At 37.4% G+C, this 13630-nt stretch overlaps 1 protein-coding gene across 1 annotated transcript in view; it reads left to right on the forward strand.

The window, feature by feature from the left end:
- Positions 1 to 2665: 2665 nt before the first annotated feature.
- The window catches only part of hpca (hippocalcin), a 34820-nt gene continuing 23855 nt past the window's right edge, over positions 2666 to 13630 (forward strand). The window contains exon 1 of the mRNA XM_016504325.1: positions 2666 to 2858. The gene's annotated coding sequence lies outside the window, so the exon portion shown is untranslated. The remainder of the gene's footprint in view (positions 2859 to 13630) is intronic.

Raw genomic sequence — 13630 nt, forward strand, 5'->3', positions numbered from 1 at the left:
CTGCAGTCCTGCAGAGTTCAGCTCCAACCCTGAAAAAAAACCTCACCTGCCTATAGCCTTAGTAATCCTGAATACATTGATTAGCTTGTTCAGGTGTGTTTGATTAGGGTTGGAGCTGAACTCTGCAGGACTGCGGCTCTCTAGGACCAAACTTGCCTTCCCCTGCCCTACACCAACCCTACACCTAAACCTACCCCTTATAGGAAACTTTCTGCATTTTTACAATTTAAAAAAAACTTTGTTTACTTTATTTTTATACCAGTTTTACAAATGAGGATGTCCCCAAAGGGAGGTTTTTGGAAATTTTGTCAGGTTTAGCTCACTTTTGGGTACAAATTTGTCCCCAAAATATGGTTAAGTAGGTACACACACACATACAAACACCTGCTCTCATAGATCATAACGTGATCATCCTCAAGATCTATTCCCCCAGGATTTAATTAATGTTATTTCAAGCTCTTTACCCAGTCTTCCATGAGACACTTCAGTCATGCTTCTTGAGACTAGACTTAATAATGACCAGCAGCATGATATTTAAAGCAGACCATTCAACTTCCTATTCATTTCAGAGAACAGTGATATTTTAATTTGTTAGAATTGGAATGTAAAACTTCACTGTTAAAAATTCAGTCCTTGAATTCGAAGATTAAAATCTATTTGAAGAAATATTCCCTAACAGAGCTGGACAAATTTCAGAATTTCAGAATTTATTCACGAGTGTGAATCTGAATAAATTTGACCACACATTTAGAATTAAGGAAGATTGACAGGAAGAGGATATTTGGGATCTTTTGAAGACATTATCGGAAACAAAATGTTTTCCATTTTGATCCATTTTATATTCTGTATGTATAGATAGATAGATAGATAGATAGACAGATAGATAGGTATGAAGCTGGTACTGGTACCCAAAGGTGCAAAAGGTAAAAAGGTACATCTTTGTATAATTTTTACCCCTGAATGATACATATTCATACCTTAAAGGTATATATTAGTTCTTTAAAATCACATATTTGTACTTAAAGTGTATTAGCCCCAGTGGCTAATACACTTTACCCTGTTTTGTACCTTTTCTCTGAGAGTGTATATTTATGGGTCATTTTGGAATGAAATACAAAATGCATAATTAAAAAAACTGCAGATATATGAATTTCTTTACATTTTACTCTATTTTAATTCTTGGCCACCTCAATTTAAATTCAGAACCTGAATCTGCATTTTCAGTTTTTGTCTAATAATGAGAGGTTTTGTATAATAATATATTGACATTCTAAAACTATTTAGTTTTTTTTTTTTTGCAAAATTCGGCAAATAGCTTCAAGTCATTTTGTCGGAAAAAAATGCATGATTTTTGTCTTGATGTTTACCGTCCTGGTGGTTCATCATGCATCTTGGGCAGATCCTGCTGGGAAGCTGTTAATTAGCCGGATCTCTGTCAAAGCTCTGCCCACCTTGTAGCCTTTAAGATCATGCATTAAGAGGTTTTAAAGCTACTTAGTCTCACACCAGAGAGATCTCATGGTTTGGATCCACCTTGCTTTATATTTCATACTCATTTGTTTAAAAGGAAAATGTGTTTTCTACATACTGTAGTGTCTAATGAGACTATTAGTGCCACAGATTCACATTATCTTGTCCATATGTTATTCTTCTCTCAGTAGTGATACTCCTCATAGCCAGGGCAGGATTACACACCCCGGGGCCCCGGGCTCTCAGGGGCCACATGCAGCGAGATCACATATAAATCAAAGAGAGGCGTCCCTCTTAAAAGTAAAACAGGACTCAACCCACTCTGCCAAAGCCACCCTTCTGGAATGGCAGAGTGGCCCCTGTTTGTTTCATGTATTTGTAAGGGCCCCATAGACATTAGTAGACATTTTTGTAGATAAAATGTTAGTATGTATACTTGGAATTCAACATCTATCTATCTATCACTTTTAAAAATAAAGGTGCTTAAAAGGTTCTTCACAGCGATGCCATAGAAGAACCATTTTTGGCTCCACAAATAACCATTCAGTCAAAGGTCCTTTAAAGAACCGTCTCTTTCTTACCTTTTTATAATCTGAAGAACCTTCTTTCGCCACAAAGAACCTTTTGTGAAACAGAAAGATTCTTCCGATGTTAAAGGTTCTTTATGGAACCATTTAGATAAAAAGGTTCTTATATGGCATCGTGAAGCACCTTTATTTTTAAGAGTCTATCTATCTATCTATCTATCTATCTATCTATCTATCTATCTATCTATCTATCTATCTATCTATCTATCTATCTATCTATCTATCTATCTATCTATCTATCTATCTATCTATCTATCTATCTATCTATCTATCTATCTATCTATCTATCTATCTATCTATCTATTTTAGAAATAGACAGACCGACATACGGATAGATAGATAGACCATCTATCTATCTGTCTGTCTGTCTATATATATATATATCTCAATGTACTATGTACTCATAGACCCCAACATACATGGTTCCAGTCAGCTTTCATTCGTGACTCCTATATAAGCTTCTTCTTCTTCTTTTTTTTTAGGTGTTGCTGTAGGCTATCTCTAAAAGAAGCGTTGTGGACCCTGACACAGTAGCAGCGGTCCATTCGGCGTAGTGACATCTTATTAAAGCGGCACCACGTAATCCTACCAACACCCTCCCCTGCTTTAAATCCAATGGTCCGGGTGCAGTTCCGTAGACGCACAGCCTCCTCCTCCAGCAGAGCAGCGCCGCGGCTCGTGTTCCTCCGGTAACATGGTGTGCAGCGCGCGGCAGTAGACAGTATCGCTGGACCGTAAGAGTCTGCTCTCCCTCCACAACATATCAACACATCGAGGGAAACTTCGCCTTTCTTGGATACGGTAAGCCCGATATGATGGCCAATCAACGCGCCTTGCTTACTTACTGTAAAATATTCATATTTTTTAATTCTTAATGACGGAACGTTGGCTCTCCTCTTGCAGTGAGTCTGTATTGTCAAATAGCATCCCATCATAAGCACGCGGAAAATAACGAGCTGTTTGGGATATGGGGAACGATTGAAAGTAAAGCCTGCAGTTGCAAAAAAGCGACAAAACAAAAATAATTATAAAGAAAGACAATATCGCGAATGTAAAATAACGTATTATTTCTGCTCCATTGATGGATAGTTCACAACACGGGATTGGGGTCATTGTGCAGCCTCCATGTCGTGTGAACAGTACTTTATGAATGAATTGATAGTTTTGTGATTATGACGGATGTAAGGAATGTTTAGATGAGTCAGGGGTCGCGCTCGACGGATGTGCGCGCTTCCAGTAATTCTGTGTGGACAGTCAGGCGATGCTATTGTTCAAACTGCGCTTCCGAAGAGCTCGAGGAAGCAGGACATGGATCCTGCGCAGGCAACCCTCGGCTGCTGGAATCAGTCAATAGCTCGAAAAGTGGTCAATGCAAAAATATTCTGAAGCAACTATCTACAATGTAAATGGAATTATTATGAATACTAGCATACTGTTCGGCAATGTGTATTACGCTGCAGTAGACTCCAAAAGCAGTATGTTAATCAACAATAATCTCGAAAAAAGTGACATATGATATTTACTCTTGTGCTGTAGCACAAGTGAGTGAGTGTAGCTACTGTATAGCCTATTTTATGACGCAATTTTACGACGATTTTAAAATAACCAGCTAATTATTTAATCGATTCGATTAAAGATATAAAGAAGCGTACAGAATGCTATATATTATAGCTAGTGTACCATTGGCTACTGTACGATATTTATGAAACAGACGGCAGCAAATTTCGTATTGCTTCACAGTTATTAAATAAACATTTTAAATGAACATTTTAATATATACATAAAAATAAATGAAATGTCATTGGATAGTTCTGGACCAATTTATGTCAATAAAATGTCATCTGATATATATATATATATATATATATCAGATGACATTTTATTGACATTTTTATGTGCATATTTTTTGTATGGTTCTAGGGGCCCACAGGTCCTAGGGGTCTCAAATTTTCCTTTCAAAAAACCATCCTTTTATAAATTTGAGTGACACACACTTGCATATGAATGGTTTTTCTCCATGCCATTGATATTTGTGAAGGCTATGGTTATGTAAGAAGATAAGAGTGGGAAAGGCGGGCTTACAGTCTGTTTGTAATCGGGCTGCTGGTCCCACTGAATCCCTTTAGGATATACTTTATTCAAAGTCGCACACTGATCGATGGAAGGGTTATGACATCAGGTCAGGGTGGGGTCAGGGATTTCTTTTTGCATAAGATGTGCTGATAAGTGTGTAAGATTAATGTTTGTATGGGCTCATATAGATTTGGTTGGGGGTTGAACTGTCAGAATTTCATTTAAAATGACACTGAACACAAACTTAGATTTTGTGTGCGTTGTGCTGTTATGTTTTTTTTATAAATAACCAAAGTAGAGTTGTTACACAGGTTTTTTCCCCCCAATATAATGAATGTTTACATTGATTAAACGGTGCTGTGAAGACAAAAAGACAAAGAACAACATACATGTATTATAAAATTAGTCCATATAACTTTTGCACTATATTCCAAGTCATATGATAGCTTTGAATGATGAACAGATTAAATTTGACCACTGTTGTGGGAAGAGCAGCATAATAATTTTTCAAAAGTCTCTATTTTTATGTTCAGTGGAAAAAGTAAAATCATATGGGTTTGGAACAGTGAGTGAATAATGACATAATTTAGATTTTTGGATGAACCATTTCTTTGAAGAAAGTGCTTTCCTTTGAAAGTTACTTTGCATCTAAGTGTAGACTGAGAAAATAGAAGATGCCAGTGACTCAAGGGCTCTGTAGATTTCCGCATGCCATTAACAGCACCATTTAAAGTATGTGATCAGTGCTTGAGACACAATGATGCATTGCCTCTGTGAGGCTAGAATCTCCCGTCAGGGCTTTTCCTTGGATTTCTCTTAGAAATCTCGTGGTCTCATTAGCTGTCTCATTAGTTCTCACTCTGCTGTGTTCTTTAGTGGCTCGAAGCACATGGTCCTCTTTGGCATTGGTGAAAGGCTGAATGAAAGGTGGATCTTATCCACTTTGTTCGTTTTCAACAATAAGTGACGGTATATGCTCTCACTGCAAAGAAGCTGTGGTTTGCTGCACATAAAATGTAACATTATGACATACGTTATAGCGGAAACACTGGTCCATAAAACACCACATTACTGGCTTGTGAGTTAATGGACATTAGTGATAATAATAGTCATGGCACTTAATCTGAGACAAAGATGATGTTTATACTAGTTGTTAGAATAAATTACAGTGCCCTTTGTAATTAAGATATGGAAATTAGATCGGAGGTGCCATTACTTTCAATGTAGCAGGGAGACTGCAATCAAAAAGGCCTACAGAAATCTTTAGAGGCATTTAAAATTTCGAGAATTTTTAGATTTTACTTTTTAGCTTTAGTGTGACTCAGCGTTATACTGCTCATTTGAACACTGTGAGTAACCAAGCCCTGCATGCGTGCTCCTTTCACCTGACCACTGCGTTCCACTCAGCCCGATTGTGGCTTTGCTGTGGGATGTGATTGTGAGTTTGAGAACCTTTTCAAGGGAGGATGTGGCTTTTGCCCCCGACTGAGAACTTCTTGCTTCCTTTTTCCATAGTATACCCAGATCTAGCCTTGCCCTGCGCCTTCCATTAGATTGCTGAAAGGAAGGCCAATTACTCCCAGCAGCCGTGCTGTGGTTGATTCTAAGGAGCTCTCTCAGAAATACTATGTTGTTCTACAGAAAACGTGTGTGTGGTAGGATGTGTGTTTTTGTGTGCTCAAGTGTTTCTTGGTGAGCCTCTGTCTGTGAGTAAATGCAATCAATGTCATGCTGATTTTTAAGCTCACTGGCTGCATAGCAACTTAAGAGCACATAAAGTCTATGGCTAGTGCTAAAAGAGCATGAGTGCCCTGCTTAAGTATGGTAACCTCCAGAACTCTGATATTAAGGGGACTGAAATGTGAAGTTGTCTCAAGTACTTCTGTCTCCTTTTCTGTGAGGTCGTGCTGACTGGCAGTGCTTCTGTATGTCCAGTCTGATGTAGTTTTGGCTCTTTCAGTGGATCTTCCCACTGTTCAGATGGACTGGCTTGTTTTCAGCATGAACTGGGCCTTGGTGAGTAAGTTCCTTTTGCTGTCATGTCTTGGACAACCTTTAATTGACACTGGGGAGTTAGGAGGAACTCTTGAACTTGGTGAGAGTCATACTTGGTGTTTTGGGATGATTTAGCTGCAGACAGAGATAAGAAGAGGAAAATAAAACACAGTATAAAGTCACTTGCATAGGGGTTTCCTTGTTTGAGAAATGTAGATACCCACACAGAAGTTTACAGAAGAAAATGAGAAAAAGAAAGCAGTGTAGTTGATTTAAGCAGGAATTTCAAATAAAATTTGCATCAACTAAAAACGAATAAAATCTTTTAAAAGACGTAGCCAATGATCAACATGTCTTCATAGTGAAATCTAAATGAAAATGTATATTCTATTCTATTCTATTATATTGACTGAGTCAAAATATTAATTATTTAACTTGAGAAAAACTTTTGCAATGCCATACATTACACAAAACCTAATATTGTTACGTGGTTTGTCATCCATGCCACTAGGTGTCAGTATAAAGTTCAAGACTACTGTTATATTAGTTTTTTAGGAAGATGAATGAAAGCCAGCGACGCTTAAAAAAAAGAGAACTGAAATGATGATAAAACTCTTTGAACATTACGTGAATATTTTCTCCAACACAGCTGGAGGTTTCTACTTCTGAAAAGCTTGAGTATCTGGCAGAGGTGTATTTAATTAAAGTTGGAGATACACTCTGCAGGACTTTGGCCTTCCAGGAGAAGCATTGGGCACCCCTGCTCTAAAGTAAATCACAAGGACTCTTATAACTTTGAAATAATTTCACCCCCCAACTCTCATTATATAATGAACACGTATTGTCAGTATTCCCAAAGGATCTTTGGATACTAATATACAAAATGAGAGCGACCATTGAAGGTCAATGCAAGCAATTAGTTTTCACACACTCTTGGTCTGATACGCTGTTGTTGAGTCATGCCAAGATAGTGTTCTTGTAGACTAGTGAGGTCAACACAGTTTACACAGACACAACCCATTACAGGATCAAAGTAAGCCAACCATGTGGCACATTTGATCCCAGGCATGGGGATTGTGGGGGTTCGCTTCCTGCTCAGAGACTGTGTGCTGTGCTACGTGATAGCAGTTGAAGGAGAAATTCGTGCTGAGGGGGCAATTTGCGTTCTGACGAAAGGGGATGTGTATTTTTAGTCTTGGCCTCATCACGACAGGAAATGGGATAGTGGGCTCCATAATGTCTCAAATAACATACTTTTTGAGACATTTCTGTTTCCCTTTCTCCCAACCCTTAACACAGTTTCCCAAGTCCTCCCACTAAACAATAGGTGGAACAGTTCATCCTTATTTGGGAATATCATGGCAGTGGTTTGAAAACATCATATAGGCTAGTTTTAGCATATAGATTTGTTTATTACCAATTTGAACGTTAAGCCTTGTGGTCAACTCTATATATTTATTATTGAAAATGAATCTGATTTTATTGGATGAAATAGTAGTCTTGAGTAATACACTCTCATCCAAATTAATCCTTAGTGTGTTGGAAGTTGTCTCTCAAGCATGAGTTTGAATCCAAATATCAGGTGTGATAGGAAAGACATACTTGTCTTTCTGCCCTGTCATGGGACATGCTGAGGTTGGCTTATGTCTGGACATCCATAAGGGTCAGCATTTTGAAGATCTGGCAGTGACTGGCCACTTTGAAGCCTGTTTTGTTCATTATCAGAGACCTCAGAAGTGAGAGTTCAGTTCTCCTTGACCTGAATACTATGATGCTCTGGGCAATTAAGGTGTGGTGAGAATAATTACGATGTGGGATGGAGGATGTCCTCTGAGTCTGGCACATTTCAGTGTGTAGTGTTTAAAATGGGAATGTGCTGTGCTACATTCTGCTTCCTTTAATGGAAACTTCCACAAAATCCGTTGTACATTCTGGTGTGACAAAAAAAAAATATCACAGAATAAATTGGGACCAGATATCTCCTGAAGAGGCTGAAGAGGCTTTACTTTTTTTGCTTGTAATCTACTACTATAGGTTATTTAATGTTTGCTTGTTGGATATTAGTGGTTGCCTGCATTTTTGGCCAACGCCAGTATGTCTGTTATACGCAAGTAATGTGGTTAAATGATAGCATTTAAATGTAATATTACACATTCTGGTAACACTTTAGTACAGGGACCAATTCTCACTATTAACTGTTGCTTAGCATGCCTATTATTAACATATTGGCTGTTTCTTAGTACTTATAAAGCACATATTCTCCATGACCATAATCTACATCCCTAATCCTACCCAATACCTAAACTTAACAACTACCTTACTAACTATTAATAAACAGCAAATTAGTAGTCTATTGAGGCAAAAGTCATAGTTAATGGTTTGTTAATAGTGAGAATTACACCTTAAATAAAAAAGTGTGTCCCACATTTCTAATTATAAATCACTATAAATATTTGAAAATGCCAATACACTATGCTATAAAAGCTGTTGGTTGATCATTCTTGGACCAATAATCTCAAATCAGCCTGACCCTTATATAATATAAATAATAAATAAAACAGTTAAATGATAGCAAATGATGAAACGAGAAATTTCACACAATAATTTACCCCTAAAAATGTATTTGTTTATGTTTGTGTTTATTATCTGTTGACAAGGCTGTTTGTAGATTTGTATAAAGCCCCTAAAAGGACACATAGTGATGTTAAAAAATTTGATGGGTGGAAAAATTATATTTCATTGCTTTCTCCTGAGAAACTTTGTGTTTGATCACAAAACCTTTGGAAATAATATGAGAAGGAAAACTATATTTCAGTGCTTTTTGCCAAGCAAATACAAAGATTCTCAGGGGAATGCAATAGTTTTGCTAGAGAACATAAAGTTTCCCGGGTGAATGCAATACTTTTGGATTTAACACAAGTGGATATAAAAAAAATCTGTTAAAATATACAAATATTGTCTGATCAATTGGTCTGAATGATAAATTGGTATATCACTAATTTCTACAAAAATATTCTTCACATTATATTCTTGTTCAACATGACCACAACTTTTTCTTTTGTGTAGGTTTTATTGTTAAGTAATGAAAGACAAAGGCAAGAAAAAACAACAACTTACAAGCTAGCATTGTTTACACTCTTTCATCATCTCGAGTTGAAGTTAACGCAGTATGACACTGGACTAAGGGCCTTTATGAATTCTATCCAAAAGGAACATCCTCAAAACAAAGCTAAATAAAGCTCTATAAAGATCACCCACAAGCTTGTTTAGGTTGTTTGTGTTCATTTAAACATGCCAGCCTGAGGATGTGGACTCCTCAGCTGAGTCTTGGTTCCTCCCAAGGTTTCTAACGAGTCTTACTAAACATCTTAGTGAGTTTTTCCTTGCTACTGTCGATGCCGTGACTTTTCTGCTGCGGAATTCAAAGCACTATTCTATGTACATATGCTTTGGAATTATTTGTATTGTCAGATTGGTTAAATATAGTTTAAATAAATTTGAATTGAAAATATGGCATAAAATCCCTGATGTGATTTAGCTGTAGCCACAGAGACTACAGCTGGTGCTCTTCTGCTAATGCTCTCTCCACTGTCTGCTTTCTCATTCCTCATTAGTGGATTCTGAAATGTTAGTAATGGAAGCTTAGGGAACATGTCCGTAGTCTGGCTCAATATGGCAATTGGAACAAGCATCTGTCGGAAGAACAGATGTGATTTGTATGTCTAGCAGTTGTTAAGTGCCTGAAGACCACCAGAAACCAGGTTAGCAGAATGCACAAGCTCAGACAAGTGACTGCAGGCTGAACCTTAGAGCGCAGAGATGTTCCAATCAGTCATGGGGTTTTTATACCATTGTCAGCAGGATAACCTGTTCTTCTTGCCTTAAGGAAACCTCACCAACTTCTGGCCTTACTAAAGCAGTGCAAGAATGAGATCAAAAATAATTATTTGAAACTGTAATAATAACGGTAATAAATCCCTAACTGTAATAAAAAACTGTATTTTTGATCAAATAATTGCAGCCTTGCTGACCACAAGAGACTCTTCAAAACATTCAAATTGCAATTATTCCAAACTTATGACCAGTTGTGTATGTGGCTTTTTGAATTATATTTTGAGACAAACTTATTAGTTATTCCTTTAAGGGATAGTTCACCCAAAAATGAAAATCCTGTGGAAATTAAAATTAATTACTCACCCTCATGTTGTTTAAAACCCGTAAGACCTTCGTTCATCTTTAGAACAGAACGATTTTTGATGAAATCCGAGAGCTTTCTGACCCTGCATAGACAGCAATGCAACTACCATGTTCAAGGCCCAGAAAGGTAGTAATGACATTGTTAAAATAGTCCATGTGACACCAGTGGTTCAAACATAATTTTATGAAGCTACAAGAATACTTCTTGTGTGCAAAGAAAACAAAAATAACGACTCTATTATACAATTTCTTCTCTTCCGTGTCAGTCTTCAATGCACGTTTTTGAATTTCATCCAAAATATCTTAAATTGTGTTCTGAAGATGAACGAAGGTCTTAACGGGTTTGGAAAGACATGAGGCTGAGCAATTAATGACAGAATTTTCATTCTTGGGTGAACTATCACTTAAAGGTGGTCAGCACTACTGCAGTGGATTTTATTATTTTTTATGACCGTGCTCTCAAGTACTTAATGCTGATTGCTCAATATATTTATAAATATTTTTGTGTAATGGCCGCTAAACTACATAACTGTTGCCCCAGGCATCCAATTTCCTCTCTAAATCTCTAAAACATGTAAAGAACTTGATTATAATTTTATCTTCAGTGTGTCATTTGATATTACATTTAAAGTTAATATATTCTATATGTACTAAATTGCAATTGACCTATCGGTAAGCCCCTCCCCTCGAACGCAGATGAGCCAATGGCAGTCGAGTATCAGTTGCACGGGGAGTGGAAATCAGACATCTTTAGGTTTCAGCGGCATAGAGAAACATTGGAAGATCCGAAGCTCGCATCGTTTTTATGGGGTTTATGCTTCAAAAATGGAAAAACCATGTGCATGGGGTACTTGTAGCAGTGATTCCAGGTATCCTGAGAGGATAGGCAATGGAATTTATTTTATTCTATTTCCTAAACCCAAACAAAACGGAGCAAAATGTCCCAAAGCATTCACCCCCAATCCCAATGAAGACAAAAACGTTAATGTCATCTTATGCTTTAGCAAGGTATCTCTGGCTAAAACTAGCTAATGTTAAAGTTAGTGAGTCCATACAAACCTAAATAGCGGACTGTTCTCGCATCTTGTACAGTGTAGGGCAAAAACACATAAACGAAGGTCTACATTTCACTCTCTTCATATTAAACTGGTTAAATGTAAATGAATTTATTCGTACCCTGTGATACATGAACAGTGTTGATCCGGGATGTTGTTATCTGCGATTGTGATGAACGTACTACTAAAGAGTACTACTAAAGCACTCTAAAGTTCATCTAATTGCATATATATTTAAACTTTAATACATTTTCATTTAATTGTAATTAGCATGCAATTAAGTGTCTGAAAACGTTACATTCAGTTCACATTTCTTTTGTGAGTTTATATCATTCTTAACATCGTTTGTAGGAGATTTGACTTGTCTTCCGATGATGTCTTTGAAAACTGAATTGCTCACAACCTTGATCACCTCCTTCACTAATAAGATCAGACTCTCTGCGAAAAGCTATTTGTGTTCCTCGAGATAGTACACTGAGAGCTGACGCCCAAATCCCAGTCAGTGGGATTTACAGCTGCAGAAGGACTCACGCAACAGGTAACTCCGTAGGGATGAATGATACGCTGCCTTCACTTCACTCCACTGCATTGCACGTCCCAGAGGAAAAATGGGAAATCCAAAGCAGAAGTTACATTCTAATTACGTCGCCTCCATAATTCAGGTTCTCCAGATCTAATATGCAGACCGCAGTGCAGAAAATTGCCATAACCCAAACCCTTAAAAATGGGGCTACTGAAACAATGCCCAGTCTGTTTCTCCACCCTGATCGTGACTAATGACCTTCATGCCCAGTTTGAGGAGATACAGTAGATCTCAGGAAAGGGCAGCAGCAGGCGGCTCCACAGCCCTGCGAGGTAATTTATGTGTTTGTGTCTTCTCACGGCTGAACAGTTAGCCAGTGCGAGACTGGTTGGCAGGAGACCGCCACCAAATCTGGCAGCAGGAACTCACAAACCGATCCCTCAGCAACTTCAAGCAGGCGGACGTTTGAGGAAGAAATTAATGGATTTGTTAAACATCAGTAGTTTTGCAGAGGTTTTGAAGCAACACTCTGGGCTGAATCCAAATCGTGCTAATTGCAATATTTTGATAAGCATTGCCATATATTTTTAATCCATCTACAATAACAGAATAGCAGACCTTCTGTGTGCATTTGTGTCAGCAGACTGTGCAGAGTAAGGTGTTATCTGAATTAATCTGTGCTTACAGCTGGGAGATTATTCAGCTGACATATCTCTATGTTGATGTTATGTTCGTATAAAAGGCACATGGAGGCTAAACTACGATACATTTTCTCCCCAATTCTGTCTTTGTAATCTTGTCCAAATTCCCTGGAGTTTCATATTAATATGAGGTGATAAGAGTAGAGTGACATTTCAAATGGCTAAAAGTTATTAAATTGCACAGTGCAGCTGCTTGCACTGAAGTCAACATAAAATGACATTCACAAACCATTTTGCTTATGTAATCTTACCTTTCTGAGTCAAATGGGATATAATAAAAAATGCAGAGTGAGAGATGATTTAATGCATCGGGAATTGATTGGATCATGTAAAGTGAAAACGAATTGTAGAGGGGTTTCTGCTGGCTGAACTTTAAGCTGCATTGATTTGCTATATGTCAGCTGTACTAGAATTGGAAAAAAATATATATTTTAGTTATGAGTTGTGAAATTGAAGTCTAAATTGAGAAAAAAGGTGATGTACTGCAAAATAACTGCAGTACGTTTGTGTTTTTTGCAACATGCAAAACCAGACATGAACAAATGGCTCTTATGAGCAAGTTCTTTAAATGAATCATTCAAAAAGACTCACAAACTTATGAGTTCAGTCTGATGAATCCTTTTCTGAATTAACTCATAGATACAGCTCTCTAACTGATTCAACATCTAACTCTTTCAACACCAAGGATGATAACTGTAACTATAAATGATAACTATAAACAGAACTAGTTGTGTGCGATATACCAGTAGACACGATTAACCAGTAGAAATTTGTCAAGGTAGAGATTTGGTAGAGATTTTGAACTATCGTGAAGAGTATTGATTCTATTTTTGCCGCTTTATAGGTCTTGAATGATAAAATACACACACTTTTATGTGTCAAAATGCCCGTATTTGAAAGTATCCTCATAAACACAGTAATTTAGTTCTTAAGTGAAAGCAAACAGCTGAGAAAGGAAACACATGTGTGCCAGTATATTGGATTCAGGCAGCTCTTAAAGTGACAGCAGTCTAATATTCCTGCTGTCTG

The sequence above is a fragment of the Sinocyclocheilus anshuiensis genome, unplaced genomic scaffold (genome assembly GCF_001515605.1).
Source record: "Sinocyclocheilus anshuiensis isolate Anshui unplaced genomic scaffold, SAMN03320099.WGS_v1.1 scaffold54, whole genome shotgun sequence".
Lineage (NCBI taxonomy): Eukaryota > Metazoa > Chordata > Actinopteri > Cypriniformes > Cyprinidae > Sinocyclocheilus > Sinocyclocheilus anshuiensis.